Source organism: Musca autumnalis, unplaced genomic scaffold (genome assembly GCF_047663935.1).
Source record: "Musca autumnalis isolate F117 unplaced genomic scaffold, ASM4766393v1 scaffold_4, whole genome shotgun sequence".
Taxonomy (NCBI): Eukaryota; Metazoa; Arthropoda; class Insecta; order Diptera; family Muscidae; genus Musca; species Musca autumnalis.
The window spans coordinates 115628744-115650505 of NW_027411977.1; positions in this window are offsets into that span (position 1 = coordinate 115628744).

Genomic DNA, 21762 nt, shown 5'->3' on the forward strand with positions numbered 1-21762 from the left:
CGATCTTGCTGAAATTTTTTGAGGGTATATTACTACATCGCCTGAAAGTAACATAGGCTATAAAAAGTTTCGAAATTCCGCTCTGATCCGGAGATATAGCATCAGAATCGGAGGTACCTCCAAAAAATTTAAACTTTGTATGCAAATATGTACAGAACGGTTACAGATACAGACTCCAAATTTGAAATGTGTGATGGATTTTAGCCTAAAAATAAATGTGCCAAAATATATCGAAATCGGTCCAGATTTGGATATAGCTTCCATATATATTTTCGTCCGATTTCAAGTATTTGATGTACCAAACACACTATATGTGTCCGATTTCCATGAAATTTGGAATGCGTGACGGAACGTGGCTTATAACAAAATGTGCCAAACTATATCGAAATCGGTTCAGATTTGGATATAGATCCCATATATATTTTCGTCCGATATCAAGTATTTGATATACCAAACACGCTACATATGTCCGATTTCAATGAAATTTGGAATGTGTGACTAAATTTATTGCAGAAATGAGTATGCCAAATTATGTTGAAATCGGTTCAGATTTGGATATAGCTCCTATATATATTTTCGGCCGATTTCATGTATTTGATGCACCCAACCCACTATGTATGTCCAATTTCAATGAAATTAGGAATGTGTGACTAAATTTGTTGTAGAAATGAGTATGCCGAATTATATTGAAATCGGTTCAGATTTGGATATAGCTCCTATATATATTTTCGGCCGATTTCATGTATTTGATGCACCCAACCCACTATGTATGTTCAATTTCAATGAACTTTGGAATGTGTGACTAAATTTTTTGCTGAAATGAGCATCCCAAATTATGTTGGAATCGGTTCAGATTTGGATATAGCTCCTATACATATTTTCGGCCGATTTCATGTATTTGATGCACCCAACCCACTATGTATGTCCAATTTCAATGAAATTTGGAATGTGTGACTAAATTTGTTGTAGAAATGAGTATGCCGAATTTTATTGAAATCGGTTCAGATTTGGATATAGCTCCTATATATATTTTCGGCCGATTTCATGTATTTGATGCAACAAACACGCTAGTAAGTCCAATTTCAATGAAATTTGGAATATTTGGCGGGAATTGGTCTACAAAACAAATTGGTAAATTATATTTATAGAATTTCAGTCAATAGAATTTCAGGAAATGTACGAACGTACAAATCCATTGATACTGTGGCAACTGAAGACGACGCGGTTAAATATCCAGTTGAATTCCTAAGTTCGTTGGATCTTCAGGCTTTCCACCACATAATTTAGTGCTAAAAGTTGGTGTTCCTATTATTTCATTAAGAAGCATAGACCCACCTCGCCTTTGCAATGGTACAAGGTTAACAGTAAAAAAAACTACATAGCTATTTAATTGAGGCAACGATTACTGGGAATTATATAGGTTCAGATGTACTTCTACCTCGAATCCCTCTAATAGCAACAGAAACGCCCTTCAAATTTAAAAGATTGCAGTTTCATGTACGTTAGCATTTGCAATGACTATAAACAAATCCCAAGGACAGACTCTTCGTGTATGCGGCCTAAATTTAGCATTGTTCACGTGTTGGTAGACCGGCCGATTTGTTTGTTTACGCTCCTGAAGGAAAAACAAAAAAACATTGTATATCCTAAAGCATTACAATAAATACTTTACTTTAAATTTTTGAATTTGATTTCTTCCTGATTTCAAAAATCCGTACAATTTCAAATGCATATCAATCTAAAGGGGTAGCGAAGCGCACCGGGTTCAGCTAGTAGGGTATAAAAATCCAATGATGTAAAAACTGGGAATAATAGAGACAATTTACAGCATGGGTGGCAAATGTGACTCTCTAAACAGAACCCGTTATATATTAAGCAGTAGGACCGTTATCTAGCAAACACTTTATTGCAAATTGCATCAGGGGAAAGGTCAGTCGTTTTTTCCACATATAGGCTACTTTGCCGATATATGTCCTAAAAGAATTAAAATATCGACCAAAAATTAATTTTGTATATTTTTTATACAAAAGTAATGGTCCATTTCACCCGCTAAATAATATCACATTATCATTCACAATTGTAGACATCTTCTTTGACCTAAACTCTTACCCGGTGACTATTGGGGTAAAATTGCGACCTCTAACGAGTTTATGATTACACTATATACGAATAACTGAAAATATTGGGATATAACTCTGTTATCTGATCATGCACACCAACACAACTGGCATCAATTGAAAGGTCAAGCGTTCCATTTCCAAGGGTAGCTTACTTGTCCGGAATGTATCTTCCAGGAATAAAGATATAAGTGGTATATTAAAAATTTTCACAATTTTCACACAAAAGTTGTGGTCGATTTAACCCTCTAAATATTATCTGATCGCCATCTCAAATTGCATGCTTCTTCTCTGTCATATGCTCTTACCTTACGTATATAAAATTTCGCGTTGATCGGACTATTATTGCAACCTACAGAGCCGCTAGAAAATTGAATAAATATTATGTTTTTTGTCCATTTCATCCGCTAAATATTTCTCGATCATCACCAATAAGAATAGGGATCTATTCTGGCCTGAACCCGACCTCCATACAAAATTTCGTGACGATCGGTCCATAATTGCGGCCTGGTTTACAATTTATAATGGACAGACGGACGGACGGAAACACATCTCAAAATCGCTTAATGTCACATTGTGGTGTAGGGTATAAATAGCTGTAGTTCGACATTAAGTGTTCCAAGGAGTCATTATGAGAAATTGGCGCCATATCACGGTACCTCACGATTTTAACTACTTTGACTACATTTCCTTGTGGTTCAAAACCTATCCACAGTTTGGTATAATCCCCATATAAGGCCCCTCCGGCCGAAGTTGTATATTCCGAATTATGAGGGTAGAAAACATCGATGTTTCGTTTTAATTCAACAAAATTAATTGTTGAGGGTGTAAAAAGTTCGGCCTGGCCGAACTTAATGTCTTTCTTACTTGTTTACTTGTTGTACCCTCTACCATAATGTGGAGGGTATAATTACGTATACAGTGCCGCTCACTTGAATATAACCCCTTGTCAAATTTGTTCAAACCCTTTTTTTCTTCTCAAAAATGTATGTTTTGATGCCTCGATATGTATAAAAGTTTATAAATCAACAGTTGCAGTTGACCAATCGAAGTAAAACTTTTCAGATTCGGATGACAATACATGAATATGAATTCAAAACGAATATGACACATTTTTACCTGTAGCCCCTATATAGCGGTACCATCCGATTTCAGGTATTGTGAGGAATGTATCGTTATTTTTAGCCCGAATTGGCTGTAACATGGCATATGGAATTCCTAATGATTTAGAAACTTTCACACCGACAATTTCGGACATCGGTTGAGGTTATTGTATAGCCCCCATATAGCGGTACCACCCGATTTCAGGTATTTTGGAGATTTTATCTTCATGTTTACCCGAATCGGCTGTAAATTTGCATTTGGAGTTCCCAATGGTCCAGAAACTTCCCCACTAAAGATTGTGGACATGAGTCCAGGTTTCGGTATTGCCCACATATACATTTTTGGGCTAAATTGGTAATTTGGTTCGTGGAAAAAAATTATTTACTAAAAAATTAAAATTAAAAAATAATTAAAAAAAATTATTTATAAATGCGCTATAAACTCGAAATAAATTTTTCGATTTGCATCAAGCGTGTTTAGCGCTCGCCGTCAGCATGCGATTTTTTGTTAAAAATACACAGAGGAAAAAAACGCCTCTCTAACGTATGTCCCAAAAATATTTTGCAGCAAACATATATTTGTTTGCAATCAGTCCCAAACGGGTTGGGTGCAAACAAATATTTGTTTGGGTGCAACAAATTCAAACCCAAAAGCCACTAAAAAACAAACACATGCGCCAGTGGGCGCTTTCTGAGAGCAAGGGAGTGTAAATTTCAAACCTATACACACATTTATAAATTTTGGTGGTTTATTGAAAGGCATCGAAAAAAGCAAAAACAACAACAGATTTTATACGTATACTAGCTAAACCCGGTGCGCTTCGCTACCCCTTTAGATTGATATGCATTTGAAATTTTACGGATTTTTTGAAATCAGAAAGAAATCAAATTCAAAAATTTAAAGTTAATTATTTATTGTAATGCTTTAGGATATACAATGTTTTTTGTTTTTCCTTCAGGAGCGTAAACAAACAAATCGGCCGGTCTACCAACACGTGAACCTGCAACGTAGAGCTAACCACGAGAAAAGCAAGAACATGCTAAATTTAGGCCGGATACACGAAGAGTCTGTCCTTGGGATTTATTTATAGTCATTGCAAATGCCAAACGTACAGGAAACTGCAATCTTTTAAAATTGAAGGGCGTTTCTGTTGCTATTAGAGGGATTCGAGGTAGAAGTACATCTGAACCTATATACTTCCCAGTAATAATCGTTGCCTCAATTAAATAGTTATGTAGTTTTTTTACTGTTAACCTTGTACCATTGCAAAGGCGAGGTGGGTCTATGTTTCTTAATAAAATAATAGGTACACCAACTTTTAGCACTAAATTATGTGGTGGAAAGCCTGAAGATCCAACGAACTTAGGAATTCAACTGGATAGTTAACCGCGTCGTCTTCAGTTGCCACAGTATCAATGGATTTGTACGTTCGTGCATTTCCTGAAATTCTATTGACTGAAATTCTTTCAATATAATTGACCAATTTGTTTTGTAGACCAATTCCCGCCACATATTCCAAATTTCACTGAAATTGGGCTTACATAGCGTGTTTGGTGCATCAAATACATGAAATCGGCCGAAAATATATATGGGAGCTATATGTAAATCTGAACCGATTTCAATATAATTTGACAAATTTTTTTGTAGATCAATTTCCGCCACATATTTCAAATTTCATTGAAATTGGACAAACATAAGCTGTTTATTGCATAAAATACATGAAATCGGCCAAAAATATATATTGGAGGTATATCCAAATCTGATCCGATTTCAATATAATTTGGCAAACTAATTTCTAGGAACAATTCCGTCAAAGATTTCCAAATTTCGTGTTTGGTGTAGAATATACATGAAATCGGCCGAAAATATATATGGGAGCTATATCCCAATCTGAACCGATTTCAAAATAGTTTGGAACATTTATTTCTGCAATAAATTGCGTCACACATTCCAAATTTCATTGGAATTGGACATACAAAATGTGTTTTATGCATCAAATGCATTAAGTCGGCCGAAAATATATATCCAAATCTGAGCCGATTTCAAATTACTTTTTGCAAATTTATATTTAGACCAAATTCCGTCACACGTACCAAATTTGAAGACTGTATCGATAATCGTTCGTTAGATATCAGCATACAAAGTCTACAGTTTTTGGAGGTACTTCCGATACTGAGGCTATATCTCCAGATCGGGGCGGAATTTTTAAGATTTATATAGCCTGTGACACTTTCAGGCCATGTGGTAATATACTCTGAAAGTTTCAGGATGATCGGTTCGGCGGTTTTTGAGTCCATAAACTTCAAACAAACAAACGTACAAACATTTTCCTCCGTTATAGATATACTCGTAGATACCGCACAAATTTCATTGAAATAAATATGGGAGCTATAGCCAAATCAACACCGATTTCAATACTTATTTCTACTCCAAGTTTAGTTACACATTGGACATACATAGCGTGTTTGGGGCATCAAATACATGAAATCGGCCGAAAATATATATAGGAGCTATATCCAAATCTGAACCGATTTCAATATAATTTGGCATACTCATTTCTACAACAAATTAGTCACACATTCCAAATTTCATTGAAATTGGACATACATAGTGGGTTGGGTGCATCAAATACATGAAATTGGAAGAAAATATATATAGGAGCTATATCCACATCTGAACCGATTTCAATATAATTTGGCATACTCATTTCTACAACAAATTTAGTCACACATTCCAAATTTCATTGAAATTGGACATACATAGTGGGTTAGGTGCATCAAATACATGAAATCGGCCGAAAATATATATAGGAGCTATATCCAAATCTGAACCCATTTCAACATAATTTGGCATACTCATTTCTACGACAAATTTAGTCCCACATGCCAAATTTCATTGAAATTGGACATACATAGTGGGTTGGGTGCATCAAATACATGAAATTAGCCGAAAATATATATAGGAGCTATATCCAAATCTGAACCGATTTCAATATAATTTGGCATACTCATTTCTACAACAAATTTAGTCACACATTCCAAATTTCATTGAAATTGGATATACATAGTGGGTTGGGTGCATCAAATACATGAAATCGGCCGAAAATATATATAGGAGCTATATCCAAATCTGAACCGATTTCAATATAATTTAGCATACTCATTTTTACAACAAATTTAGTCACATATTCCAAATTTCATGGAAATCGGACATATATAGCGTGTTTGGTACATCAAATACTTGAAATTGGACGAAAATATATATGGGAGCTATATCCAAATCTGGACCGATTTCGATATATTTTGGCACATTTATTTTTAGGCTAAAATCCATCACACATTTCAAATTTGGAGTCTGTATCTGTAACCGTTCTATAGATATTTGCATACAAAGTTTAAATTTTTTGGAGGTACCTCCGATTCTGATGCTATATCTCCGGATCAGAGCGGAATTTCGAAACTTTTTATAGCCTATGTTACTTTCAGGCGATGTAGTAATATACCCTGAAAATTTCAGCAAGATCGGTTCAGCGGTTTTTGAGTCTATAAATTTCAAACAAACAAACAAACAAACAAACATACAAACATTTTTCTATTTTATATATATAGATGATTATATAATGTAATAATGTAATAAATATTGATGTATGGATTTGATTGATGCGCAGGGTTTGTACCAGTCCATATTACCAGGCAATTCGAGGCCTTCTGTATGTAATTTCCGCTGAATCTATTAACTTCCTGAGATATCTCACGAAAAACGTGCATTTATCTACAAACAGGAAGGTATATTATGCACAAGCTTTCTAGAATCTCAAGATCTGCAATGTGACACTAATATTGTCGCTTATATAAACTACAATACCTAAAAAAGGCTTTAACAAGAAGTTTGGCATTAAATAACGGCATTAAACCCCCAAATACAGTTTTATTTTTTCTAAAAAATAGCTCAGATATCCAGAGACATTCGCCAAAACAATAAAATTTTTAAATTTTGTATCTAGTTCCATAAATTGTACGATAATACTCATATTTCCTTGGGGAGTAGGTAAACTTATCTAACTATAATTTTTTGGTTTTTTGGTTTGTACGTTTGTTGTATTAAATATTGCATATTAGCGAGGAGAAACAAAACTGTGTACTTGAATTTTAATAAATATCATTACTTATCCTAAAACCCGAAATTTATCGGGCGTATGTAAACTTTTGTAAGACTGTGTAAGTCGATTTTCGATTAATCGACTTTTTACAGTCAAAAGTCTAAAAATCGTAGTCGACTTTTGTCTGGAGGGAAAATCGCAAAATCGATTATCTTGTGATCGATTTTCGAATTTGCCCATAGATTGTTGACTTGGCGGTTTTACATTTTTAGCGGTTTTACAGCTTAAACAGAAAACTCGAAAATTGGCGAATAGCACTATGCAACACTGAAAATGCAAACAACTTCTAGTATTAATTTTTCGAAAGTACATATTTAGACTACAAAAACCCTAGTTGGGTTTTGTCCTGTCAGATCCAGTTCGGATTTTATGGCCTCATCTAAACCGGGCTAAATCTACACTTTTTTGCATTTATCAGGCCTTTATCTCAGAAACGAATAGGAATTTGGCCTTGCTGTCTTTAGCAATATTTTTGCCCTAAACTAGTAGAACTTATCTTTTGAAGAAACCACATAAGAAAAACTCAATCTAGGGCATCAAAATCTATAATATATAGAAAATTTTACATAATTGCTGAAATTCTGGTCAGTATCGGCTAAACTATTGGGAGTTGAACCAAGTAACCTTTTGCAAAAATCTTCCAAATAAAGTTCTCAACAATTCTTTGGAACATTCTGAAACTCTAAAATGCTTACTTCATGTTGTTTCAGTAGTATTTTGCATCATATCTTTTACAACACGTATTTCAAACACAGTTCACACCAAGAGTTTATTCTCGCATTTCGGATTTCACTACATTATTGACATTTTTATTAAATCGTCGTTGAAAAATGTACTGAAAACAACGGTATAAAGGCATTTTACAACAATTACATATTCTAAAGAGTTGTGTATTACATTCCAGGGAATATTTTTCCAAAAGAAAATATTCTGAAAAATTTAACGGTTTTGGAGATACGGTGCGAAATTTATAAAAATTGTGGTATTTTTGCATATATTTTGAAATTTGTGGTAATAAATGTAGTTTTTCGAGTTCATTATTTCTCCAAATATTGTATTCTTGTCCTTATCTACAAATTTACTTCAGAGGTCAGAAGAAGATTCGCATTGGTTTCAGAGATATAGCCCCGAATTTCTTTAAAAACTCAATAATTAACCATGTTTAGATGGGGCCATAAAATCCGAGCTGGATCTGACACAACAAAACGCAACTAGGGTTTCTTGTCGTTTGGGTCTGTACTTTCAAAAAATCCTCAGTTCGTATTGTTTGCACAAGATCACCTTAAAAATGTTGCACAGTGTAGTCGGTTATAATCGATTTTCTGCGTTTATGGAAAAGTCGAGTTTTAAGACAAATGAAATAGTCGCCAGTCCGAAAAATCGCATTTTTAGTTTTAGACCAAAATCTAAAAGTCTTTCGACTAATTATTCCATTACCTATCCTTATTGGAGATACCTTAAACCGTTCAATTCTGAGGAGAATGTGTTTTATTTCACGACTAACGAGAAGCGTTCAACGATGTTTCTATATTCATAATTAATAGTTTTAATTTGTTTTTCTTTCTAAAAGTGTGACACTATTTCTTGTATTTGGAATTTTCTGTGTACACATCTACGCGCCTGTTGTTGCTTTTGTGTTTGGTATTTCTATGCATAAATAAAAATCAATAAAACAAAAACCACAACCATTTATAAACGTGAGTATGTGTATGTTTTATGGTTTGGGGTTTGTATTTATATTTCATTTAAACAAATATTTGTTTGAACCCAAACAAATATTTGTTTGCACCCAAACATATATTTCTTTGCACCCAATCATATTTTTGTTTGCACTCAAACAAATATTCTTTTGCACTCAAACAAATATTTGTTTGTACACAAACATATATTTGTTTCCACCCCAACATATATTTGTTAGCACCAAAACATATATTTGTTTGTACTCAAACATATGTTATGTTTGCAACTGTTGCAAAATATATTTGGGACATACATATGTTAGAGAGGCCTAGTTGGACACACACGTTCTGTGCCACCGTACTCATTACTATGTAAGCAGTGAAGTGAATAGTTTTACGTTGATACATTACTTTGTACTGGATTACATAATGACTAACGGATCCGAGTTTTTGCTGGCATGTGCCAAAAATATAACAATTTTGTACTTGTTTCAAATTTTATGTGAAATTTTTTTAACGTTTGATTTTGGACTATATAAATTTCGAATAACCCATTCTAATATTCATGTAAGTATCCGGTACTCATTGCAAGTTGTCACATCAAACTAAAATCTGTAAAAAGGTTGAACTGTACACATTCCTACAAACACACATATGTATATATGGATATGTACGTACTTATGGTAGAACTACATAGCGTAGTGTTACGTGTTGCATTTCTTTCTACGTGAACAATATTATGACAATTTCTACGTATAGAAACTAAAGCATATACAATAAAAACGGGTTTGTGTTTCGTATTTTCGGAGTAAAGTTAATGCTTACACTTTTTTCTACACAAGTAAGAAAGTAATAAGTTCAAACTAGCCGAACATTCCGACATGACTTTTAAAGAAATTTTATATACGAAATCCCTGAAGAGGTTTCCAGAATGTTTTTGAAGGTCTTCGGTAGATAAATAGACAGAGGACCATTTAAATGGATTCCATAGAAAGAAGACCAATTAAAGGTCTTCTGCACACAGAAGTTCTTCAGAGCTCTACTATTGATTGAATAATTTCTAAAGGGAAATGACCCTAAAGAGTATTCCTTTGCATATACAAGGTTTAAAAAAAAAACCCTTAAGAGGAGAAGGACTTTAACGGTTTCTTTGTTTTTCTTTTTTTTATCAACACATTTGCCTGAACCTGCTAACCTAAACTAATTAGTTCAAGTATAACAAGTAAAAACTGTTTATATCCCTTACCACGAATTGCAAATGACTTCTAAATTGAAAAGCTTATTTTCTTTTCGTTCGAAAAAGTAATAATTTCCTCCGCCACGACAAATGTACTAGACTTCATGAAGTCATGAACTGTAACACAAGTTGTTGTGAATTGAATTCGTCCCTAGAAATAAGAATAAAAAGTACAAAAGTATAGGTTCGCTGTGCCAACAGTGATATATTCTCAGCCTCGGACCTAAGAAGTTTGTGTTTAAGCTTCCCACCTGAAAATTTTCGGTATAGGACCACGCCTTCATATAGCCCCCATAGAATGGTACCCTCCGATTTTCGATGTTTTGAAAGTTGTAGCCACATTATTTAAACGGAATAACTGAAATTTGGTATTTACTCGTAGTCTTCGTTAAAGGTACAAGACATTTATCTATACTTACACTGTACAACATTTTTAAGGTGATCTTGTGCAAACAATTCGAACTGCGGATTTTTTGAAAGTACAGACCCAAACGACAAGAAACCCTACTTGGGTTTTGTTGTGTCAGATCCAGTTCGGATTTTATGGCCCCATCTAAACATGGTTAAATATTGAGTTTTTAAAGAAATTCGGGGTTATACCTTTGGAATCATTGCAAATCTTCTTCTGACCTCTGAAGAAAATTTGTAGATAAGGACAAGAATAAAATATTTGGAGAAATAATGAACTCGAAAAACTACATTTATTGCCTCAAATTTCAAAATATATGCAAAAATGCCACAATTTTTATACATTTCGCACTGTATCTCCAAAACCGTTAATTTTTCTGAATATTTTCTTTTGGACAAATATTCCCCGGAATGAAATACACAACTCTTCAGAACATGTCATTGTTGTAAAATGCCTCTATGCCATTGTTTTCAGTATAATGTTCAACGAGGATTTAATAAATATGTCAATAATGTGGTGAAGTCCGAGATGCGAGAATAAGCTGTTGGTGTAAACTGTGCTTGAAATACGTGTTGTAAAAGATATGATGCAAAATACCGCTGATACAACATGAAGTAAGCATTTTAGAGTTTCAGAATGTTCTAGAGAATTGTTGAGAACTTTATTTGGAAGATTATTGCAAAAGGTTACTTGGTTCAACTCCCAATAGTTTAGCCGATACTGACCAGAATTTCAGCAATTATGTAAAATTGTCTATATATTATAGATTTTGATGCCCTAGATGGAGCTTTTCTTATGTGGTTTTTGTCAAAAGATAAGTTCTACTTGTTTAGGGCTACAATATTCCTAAAGACAGCAAGGTCAAATTCCTATTCGTTTCTCAGATAAAGGCCTGATAAATGCAAAAAAGTGTAGATTTAGCCCGGTTTATATGAGGCCATAAAATCCGAACTGGATCTGACAGGACAAAACCCTACTAGGGTTTTTGTAGTCTAAATATGTACTTTCGAAAAATGCATGCTAGAAGTTGTTTGCATTTTCAGTGTTGCATAGTGTTATAAAAGAGTTGAGTAATTATGACTGACTAGACTCACTGACTGATAATCAAACTAGAATCTTGAAATTTTTGGTGAGGGTCACGCTATGTCCGACGGTGTCAGCTAAGGCTGGATTTTTGGAAATTCTAACTAGAACGGTACGAAAAGTACTAAAAGATACTAAAAAAGGGACCCTTTGTATTAGGCAAACGCGAAGAGCTAGAATTCTGAAATTTGGAATGAGGTTCACTGATGGAGAGTTAGAAAGGTTTACAAAGGGTTTTTGGAAATTCGAACTATTATAAGTGTACGAAAAGTACTAAAAGTTACTAAATTTAGTACCATTTGGTATTACGTGAACGGATAGAGCTAAAATCTTGAAATTTGGAATGAAAATCAAGGTTTAGAAGATGAGTTGATATAAGGAGGTGGTTTTGAAAATGTGTACTCATGTGTACGAATAGTACTAAATTTGGTACAATTTGAATTTTATAAAGTTGGAATTCAGAAATTTGGAATTACTATTACTGTTGGAGTGTAGATTTGAGATATGGAGGTTGTTTTCGAAATTCGTACATATGGGTACGAAAGGTACTAAATAGTGCCAAATAAGGTACAATTTGTATTTGGGGGATCGGATGGAGCTGGAATCCTGAAATTTAGAATTAGGATTACTGTCGGAGTGTAGGATAAGGTATTTTGGAAATTCGTACTTTTGGGTACGAAAAGTACTAAATGGTACCAAATTTTGTACAATATGAATTTAAGTGATCGGATAGAGCTGGTATAGTGAAATTTGGAATAAAGATTACTATTGGAGTGTGGGATTGGGATACTTTTGGAAATTCGTACTTATGGCACCTAAAAGTACTAAATTCGTACTTGCAGGTACAAAAAGTACTGAGTGGTACTAAATTTGGAACAATTTGGATTTGGGTGAACGGATATAGCAGGAATTCTGAAATTTGGAATTAAGATTACTGTTGGAGTGTAGGATTGTGGTAGTTTTGGAAATTTTTGGTTATGGGAGCGAAAAGTAATAAATGGTACCAAATCTTGTACAATTTGGATGTGGTACTAAATTTGGTACAATTTGGATTACGGTGATCGGATGCAGCTGCAATCCTGAAATTTGGAATTAAAATTACTGTTGGCGTGTGGGGTTGAGGTAGTTGTGGAAATTCGTACTCATGGGTACGAATAGTACTAAATAATACCAAATTTGGTACAATTTGGATTTGGGTGAACGGATATAGCTGGAATCCCGAGATTTGGAATAAGCAGTACTGTTGGAGTCTAGGATTGATAAAGTGTTGGAAATTTTTAGTTATGGGTAGGAAAAGTACTAAATGGTACAATTTGGATTTCTGTGATAGGATACATTTGGAATCGTGAAATTCGGATTTAAGATTGATGTTGGAGTGTTGATAAAGGTATGTTTAGAAATTCGTACTTTGGATACGAATAGCACTAAATGGTACCAAATTTGGATTTGTGTGATCGGATAAATCTGGAATCCTGAAATTCGGAATTAAGCTTATTGTTTGAACTTAGCACTGAGATAGTTTCGAAAATTTTGTACTTATGAGTACGAAAAGTACTAAATTTGGTACAATTTGGATTTCGATGATCTGATGTAGCTGCAATCCTCAAATTTGGAATTAAAATACCTGTTGAAGTGTAGGATTGAGGTAGTTTTGGACATTTTTGGTTATGGGTGCGAAAAGTACTAAATGGTACCAAATTTGGTTCAATTTGGATTTGAGCGAACGGCTAGAGCTGCAATCTTGAAATTTGGAATTGAGATTACTGCTGGAGTTTGTTTTGGAAATTCGTACTTATGTTTACAAAAAGTACTAAATTTGATACAATTAGGATTTGGTAGTCTTAGGGGTACGAAGATGGTTCAATGCATGGTACAATTTTGTATTGGACTAACGAATAGACCTGGATTCGTGAGATTTAGAATTAAGATTACTTTTGTTATTTGGTACTAACGCCAGATTTAGGAAATATGTACCATAAATATACGAATTTTACTATATGTTACAGGATTTGGTACAATATGTTATTGTGTAAAGGGAATTTCAAATGTCAAATTACAGTTAGTTCGGTTAAAACTTGTAGCTAAAATTTCCAATTACTGAAAATTGGGAGGTACCGTTATATGGGGGCTTTATCCATACATGGACCTTTCTTGACAATTTTTGGTGGAGAGTTGTGGTGACCACTAAGAACTTCAAATGTCAAATTTTCAAATTACAGCTAATTCGGTTAAAACTTGTAGGTAAAATTCCCAAAATACCGAAAATCTTGAAGGTACCGTTATATGAGGCTATACCAAAACATGGACCTATCTCCACAAGTTTTGTTATATAAGTTTATTGACACTTAAGAACCCTAAATATCAAATTATATCTAAATCTGTCTTAAAAAGTAGCTAAAAACGTCAAAATACCGTAAATCGGGGGGTACCGTTATATGAGGGCTATACCAAAACGTGGACCTATGTTCACAAGCTTTGTTATATAAGTTTACTGACACTTAAGAACCCTAAATGTCAAGTTATAGCTAAATCGGTTTGAAAATGTAGCTAAAAACGTCAAAATACCGTAAATCGGGGGGTACCGTTATATGGGGCTATACCAAAACGTGGACCTATGCCCACTAGTTTCGTTATATAAGTTTATTGACACTTAAGAACCCTAAATGTCAAATTATATCTAAATCGGTCTGAAAATGTAGCTACCGTTATATGGGGGCTATACCAAAACGTGGACCTATGTCCACAAGTTTTGTTATATAAGTTTATTGACACATAAGAACCCTAAATCTCAAATTATAGCTAAATCGGTCTGAAAATGTAGATAAAAACGTCAAAATACCGTAAATCGGGGGGTACCGTTATATGGGGGCTATACCAAAACGTAGACCTATGTTAACAAGTTTCGTTATATAAGTTTATTGACACTTAAGAACCCTAAATGTCAAATTATAGCTAAATCGGTCTGAAAATGTAGCTAAAAACGTCAAAATACCGTAAATCGGGGGGTACCGTTATATGGGGGCTATACCAAAACGTGGACCGATATAGCCCATCATCGAACTTGACCTGCCTGCAAACAAAAGAAGCCTTTTCCCAAAATTTGAGCGTTCTATCTCTATTTTTGTGGATGCTAGAGTGATTACCACAGACGGACGGACGGACGTCACAGATCGACTCAGAATTTTACCCTGATCAAGAATATATATACTTTATAGGGTCGCAAATGAGTATTTCAATGCGTTACAAACGGAAAAACAAACTTAATATACCCTCCATACTATGGTGGAGGGTATAAAAACTAATTAAATAATGTTATTTTTATTTCAATTAAAAATAATTTCTAATAATCATCTGAACAAAATTTCAGAAAATCCAGTTTAGGACCTTTTCTCAAATCTCTTTTTTGTTGTAGCAACTTATATTCTTATAACTTATATTATATTCATTAGGGGCAAGCCCATACTTCCTGAGAAAATAGCCTGAACGATGCAAAAAGCCCCTATGACGCCGTGTGTAGTGGTTGGAGCGCAAGATAACTCTCGAACGGATGAACCGATTTGGTCCAAAATTTGGCCTTCGTAATATTTTGTCCAAACATAGTTTAAGTTTTAACATAAGTCATATCGGTCCACTCTTTCAGGTACCCCCACAAAAGTTCAAAAATGTTCGGAAAAATTGTTCGCGCGATAACTCTTGAAGGGAGTGACCGATTTGGTCCATATTTTACTCTTCTTAATATATCTACCAGATATAGACCAGGTTCGAATATGGACTAGGTTTGTCCACTCCTGTGGTTTTTTTGAAGCAACTTGCATTCGCTGCCTCAATTCCGACGGAAAAAATTTTTTCAGGGGCAAGTCCATACTTCCTGAGAAAACAGCCCAAAAGGTGTAAAAAAGCCCTATGGCACCACATGTAGTGACTGGAGAGCACTTTAACTTCCGAACTAACCGATATGGTCCAAAATTTGGCCTTCCTCATATTTTGTCATATTTTCAGTTCGAAGATAGGCAATACGGTTCCACAACTTCCGCCACTTCTAATATTTAAAAATGTCACTTAAATGGTATACACAATACCTCTTGAACAAATTTGGTCCAAACTTTGGATCTCCTAATATATTGTCCAAATTCAGTTTAACTTCCACAAAAGTTCAACGCTGGTGTCTAAGTGCAGTTTAAGGTCTGTTCGAAAATCCTTTGGAAATGTATACCGATGCTGTACGTTGTTGTCCTGCTTACAGCGGTATAATGTTTTCCGTGGAGAAGTCCATGCTTCCTGGCATACTGGTCCATAAGTTATACGATGGCCCACTGAAATGACTAGTGGGCGCAATATCTATCGAAAATATATGACTCCCAAAATAAGATTCACTTGCATAATGGACTATGTCGGTCCATTCCCTTAAGTACCTCCTCTGCAAGACTTTTGAACTTTAATCCTAATCCATATTTTCGTCGGCAAGTTCAAATGTCCAAAAAGGCCACAAAATAATGAAAAGACCATAAATAGATTCGATCTGACCGTAGATGAACGTTTCAATTCACATAGGCTGAGGGTATATCTCTGTCGACAAAGCCGACTGATACTTTTTTACTTGTTTTTATTTCATTATACAACTGCTTTACTCCGAATATTTTGTTTTCCACTGAAAAGGGGTGGAAATGCATATAGGGATTTCTGAGTGAAATCGGATACTTTTTCAAGATGAGATTTTTGATTTCCTTTATTTTTTGCTGTGGTGATGCTGCTCATTAGCAAAACATTTTAATATATTTTCAGATTTTTTTGACTAACGGTTCCAGAGATACCGCGCCTTTAAAAAGTCAAATTCTGTAAAAACTACATCCAAAGAAATACTCATAACTTCTTTAATATTGGTCCAATTTGAAAAAATACTTTTTGTATGTTTTGCTGTTTTATCAGCTATTAAATAAAAATTTCACAGTGGGATTGGATGCTATTTTTGCGATTTAATATTTAAATTCAATTTTTAATGATGTTCGACCCCTTCGATTTTCTTTAAATTTGTTTGTATTAAACTACGTTCAATTTCAAAAATTTTGAGTCCTATGTGGTAATATTTTTGCTATTTTTTGTGCCTTAACCAAATTTTTGTGCCTTAACCAAATTTAAATGGAAGGTGCTTACACCTGGGAAGTTTTTGAAGATTCTGAAACTACAATGCTCATAGAAGAGAAATATCAAGAAACCAAAAATATCGCCGCACGTTGGGGCAATATTGAAAAAAACGGGTCTTAATTGAAAAATTGAAACACAAATTTTTGATAATCTGTCTTGACAGGGTTAACGAGTACAAAATTCTACCTCACTAGCCAAAATAGCAACGTCGTATGTTGTTCACTTTTCGTGTAGCAAAGTGTTAAAGTTAAACATATTTTTAAAATTTAAGAAACAGGTGAAAAGTATTATATTTTGCTGCTTTTAAATCGCCATAACGTAGTTTTTGCTACATAAACTTGGTATTTTCAAAATGGATATTTCAAGCAGAGGTAATTCTTAATATTTTAGGAAAAAATTGTACTGAAAAAGTCTTGTAGAAATGTGTTTAAAAAATTCCTCAAAATATGTCCAGATTTTGCATAATTTTGAAATGTATTGGAGTATAACAAAAAAGAGTGTCGAGAAGGTCGTGAGCATTTTTTTTTTTATTTTTCTCTTGATTGTTGTCTTTGATATTGCGTAAACAAAACTTGCATCTTCTTTACGCATTTTGAGTTATGTCAAAAATGGTGGAAATAGCCTTGGGTCAAATTTTTTGCATTTTGGGGTTTTTGTCTTCATTTTCCCTGTTATTGTTGTACAGTATGTCGTGTTTTGGTTTAATGTCAGTGTTCACCCTACATAAGACAATGTGTGCAGGTCCACCATTATGTTATAGTTACTATAATTTGGCATTTGAATGATTAATGATTAATATGAAATGATGGCGATGCACAAGGGCTGAAATCGCAAGAAAATGGAGATTAATTAAAGCAAATTAAATTCGGTTTTTGGTATAATTGTCGTTACATGGTAATATGGTACAAAATTCTATGTCTTTAACCAAAATGCCAAGATCATATATTGTTTACTTCTACAGTTACACTGTGATAAAGCTAAAGAATTTTTAATAATTTGAAGAGCACCATAAAAAATTAATTTTTTGGTGTATAAAGAGTAATATTTTTTTAACCCATCAAAAGTGGCAATTTTAGAATGGAACCGTCAACATCAGGTAGATATCTGAATCTTAGAAACTTATATTTATGGCAAAAGAAGTTTAGGAACATATTAAAAATTAATTTAAAATGTATCCATTTTTCCCTATATTTGAAAAGTATTTAGAGTTAAAAAAGTATCGGAATATTTTATATGGAGTTTATTCCAAAACGAGAATAGAAATATTTTCAATCCCTTCAAAATGCACAATTCAAAATTTGAGCCAGTTTAGTTGCAATATATCCATAAAATATTCGAAAACCTCCAAATCTGACTCTATATGGGGGCTATACAAAAATATTGACAAATTTTCACACTATGAATTCTTAGGCATTCAGAACTATAAATCCTAATTTACAGATAAATGTACTAAAAATGTGGTCAAGACCCTCGAAACATATAAAATCGGGAGATACCCTTTTATGGGAGCCACACTAAAATATTGACCTAACTTAATATTTTTTGCCAAATATTAGATTCATCAAATAAGAAATGTAGCAAAACTGTAAAAACACTTAAAAACACCATTTATGAGGGCTTCGAATATACCTCACCAATGCCTCAATTTGCACCAAAACTGTGTTCCATTATACTTGAAGTGTAAACATTCGAAAAATATTAACATTAGATCACTCAAATGCTTCTCTGAATTAATACCCGTTTTTTGGAATCTTGCCCCAATGTGCGCCGGAGGGATTTTCAAATAAATCGCGATTTAGGTTCACATTTTTATACCCTCCACCATAGGATGGGGGTATATTAAGTTTGTCACTACGTTTGTAACTACTCGAAATAATCATTGTAGACCCCACAAAGTATATATATTCTTGATCAGCGTGCAATTCTACATCGATATTGCCATGTCCGTCCGTCTGTCCGTCTGTGGAAATCACTCTAGCGTCCGAACGGATTGACGTAGGTTGATGAAATTTTGGGAAAATATGTTATATTTACGTAGGACTTTTGGTATTGAAAGCGGGCTATGTAGGTCCACGCTTTCGTATAGCCCCTGTTTAATGTTCAACGACATTAAACCATTTTTCATAAATTTCTATCTCCAACTAGAAAAATAATAATATTCGAAATGCATATGGAATGACCCATATACATTTATGTTCACGCACATTTTCAAGGCCAATGCATTGGTTTATTGACCTCTCTTTTTGCTATATTTTTGTACTTTATTCTTTCGCAAATAAAACAATCAACTAGCCCTCTCCTAGTTGTGATCCACTCAAATAACGGACCTCTCAATTATTGTTATTGCTCTTTGTTTCTCACTTCTTCCATCAACTTCTTTTAACAACAACAACATCAACGCATCCACTTGTGATGAACGTATGCAGCGGACTTATAATGTTGTTGTTGCCTTTTATTATTGCTCCGACTTTAAATGACATCTTCGATGCATTGAAAACTTAGTAAAGAAATTACCATCACAACGACCACAACGGAGAACTGAAGGCCTAATTATTAAATACAAAAATTAGAACAACAATTGTAGAAGAGACCTCCACAACACGAAGTGAACTAAAACGATAAAGATTACATTAAAAACTGACCTAAAATATACATGAACTTGTTAACAAAATAATAATGAATTACAATTTTAAAATGATTAAAAATAAAATAGTTACAATAAACATAAGAAGAAAGAAACAATAAATAAAGTAAATTGAATTATGAACATACAAAAACAAAAATCTTTCTCTTAACAAAAAGAAAAAAAAGGGTAAACATATTAGACTGACAAAAACAAATTAAAATAAAAAAAACCCACTCCCACCCCTCAACATTGGTCCTAGCGAGCCGAATGGTGTATTTCAAAATTGTTCATTTAAGGAAAAGTAAATTTCAAGTGATATTGATCTTCCACATCAAGTCTTGTGGCAAAATGGAAAAGTGACCTAACAAAATGATTCAGTGCCGTAATGTGACCTTATGACGTAAAAATTAAAAAAAAAAAAAAACATCAATCCACTTCTAGCGATCGATCATCATTTGTGTCCTGTCTCTCTTCCTCTCATTTGTCTAAACCTCAGCATCAATAACACAAGGAGAACGCACACGTACAAAATGCAAGTAAAAGAACAAGGCAGAATCAGTAAGCGTAATGCAAGTATAAATTTCTTAAGGTCTGGTAAATCTTCTATGATAAAATTATATAACTAATTTTATGACATTTGGGACTTCAGTCCAATCTCGAAATTCACATTTAGCCACATTTTGATTGCATTCGATTTTTGACATCAAATCTTCAAACATGAATGTTCTTAAGAAATTTCAAAATTCTTATGATGACTTAGTCGACTTTGAAGAATACGAGAGGAATTGCAAATCAGGAGACAGTTTTCATGAACTACAAGTTCTCCAAGCTCATCTTGAGTACGTCTGGTTGCAAGTTAAACTTTATTATGAAGAATGCCAGAATCATGAAGTTGGTCAAAATTACGTCACATTTGACTTAAAGAACTTAAGAGAAATTTTCAAGGCATCTTTTAAGGTATATCAATCATGTTTTGTTTCCATTAATACCAAAATTGATGCGACCTTTACTTCTCCAAACAAGATTAATATCTCTAAAATAAATCCAAGGCCTAGAAAAACGTATATTAACATACAGTCCACAGCTCATAATGAAAACAAAAAAAGAATATCAGCAGATAATTTGTTAATTACACATTCTATCGAATCGAATACTTTAAATTCATTTCATATCCACAAATCTTTAACATCGACATCCCCTACAAAAATTAGGCATTTTCCATCTCCAAATTTATCGGAAGAATCCTTGATATCCGAACATTTAAAGGTGAATAGACCTCAACACATATCGACATTGGTCATGCAAACTTCACATGACACCAAGTTAAACCATCCAAGATATGTAGCTCTTTTCGATGAGGATAGACCTCAACCCAGATCAGAAGAGACCTCGGCATTAACTTCACTAGAGAAAGTTAAGTCCAACAGTCAGAAATGCGAGTCCCGAGCAATCATCGATTCCGGATTGACCTTCATTTCTGACGGCCTTGAAAAGCGACTTCGCGTTCCTACGAAAAACAAAGAAAAACATACCTCAGACCTAAATCCAACACTGATGGGAAAAACAACCCAACTTTGTGCTTTCACACGTAGCTCGCGATTGCAATCCGACCTCAAACTATTTATCAAACTATTATTACTTATTATTACTTCGATGACGAACCATCAGAAATACTTCTCAGGATTAAATTCAGCTGTGATCGAAACCGGAACCCAAGCTTTTGATTTCACACATTGCACGCGATTGAAACCCGACCTCAAATTAAACGCTTGCGCTCCTTTTACAAAGATCATATCGTTTAATTTGTTTTGCACAAAATTTGACATAAATCATCATCAAACACCCAAGCGACTTAAGCCTCCTCAACCATTTCTGGAAGCAATCAACGATTCTGAATCAACCTGTACTTCTAATGAACTGCAACAGCGACTACAACTTCCGACGTTAAAACTTCTAACACACAAATCAAGTGTACAGGCAGCAGTGTTCGAAACATCAACAAATACTTGTGATTTCACGCTTCATTGGCCATACAACTCTGACTTTAAATTGAACGAATTCGCTCCTACAAAGAATATTTTGTTTAACTTGCCTTGCTCAGACCTTGTTGCCACTAATCATCTAAAAAACATGCATCCAGTAGAAGATTTTATGGAACAAAAACCTCCCCTTAAACACCCTATGAGGACCTCAATTCAAAATACAT